Below are 999 nucleotides of genomic sequence, written 5' to 3'. Positions count from 1 at the left end.
GAAAAAGGTCAAGTAACATATAAAGGCAAGCCTTTCAGAATTACACCAGATTTTTCACCAGAGACTATGAAAGCCAGAAGAGCCTGGACAGATGTTTACACAGACACTAAGAGAACACAAATTCCAGCCCACGCTACGATGCCCAGCCAAAATCTCAATTACCATAGATGGAGAAACCAAAGAATTCCATGACAAAACCAAATTCACACATTATCTTTCCACGAATCCAGCCCTTCAAAGGATAATAATAGAAAAAAATCAATACAGGGAAGGAAACCACGCCCTAAAAAAAGCAAGAAGGTAATCCCTCAACAAACTTAAAAGAAGACAGCCACAAGAACAGAATGTCAACTTTAACAACAAAAATAATAGGAAGAAACAATTACTTTTCCTTAATATCTCTTAATATCAATGGACTCAACTCCCCAATAAAAAGACATAGACTAACAGACTGGCTACACAAACAGGACCCAACATTTTGCTGCTTACAGGAAACTCATCTTAGGGAAAAAGATAGACACTACCTCAGAATGAAAGGCTGGAAAACAATTTTAGGGGTAAATGGTATGAAGAAACAAGCTGGAGTAGCCATTCTAATATCTAATAAAATCGACTTTCAACCCAAAGTAATCAAAAAAGACAAAGAGAGGCACTTCATATTCATCAAAGGTAAAATCCTCCAAGAGGAACTCTCAATTCTGAATATCTTTGCTCCAAATACAAAGGCAGCTACATTCATTTAAGAAACTTTAGTAAAGCTCAAAGCACACATTGCACCTCACACAATAAGAGTGGGAGACTTCAAAACACCACTTTCACCAATAGACAGATCATGGAAAGAGAAATTAAACAGGGACATGGTGAAACTAACAGAAGTTATGAAACAAATGGATATAACATATCTACAGAACATTCTATCCTAAAACAAAAGGATATACCTTCTTCTCAGCACCTCATGTAACCTTTTCCAAAATTGACCACATAATTGGTCACAAAACA

This window comes from Mus caroli, chromosome 9, assembly GCF_900094665.2.
Source record: "Mus caroli chromosome 9, CAROLI_EIJ_v1.1, whole genome shotgun sequence".
Taxonomy (NCBI): domain Eukaryota; kingdom Metazoa; phylum Chordata; class Mammalia; order Rodentia; family Muridae; genus Mus; species Mus caroli.
Note: the sequence above shows the minus strand (reverse complement) of the source record.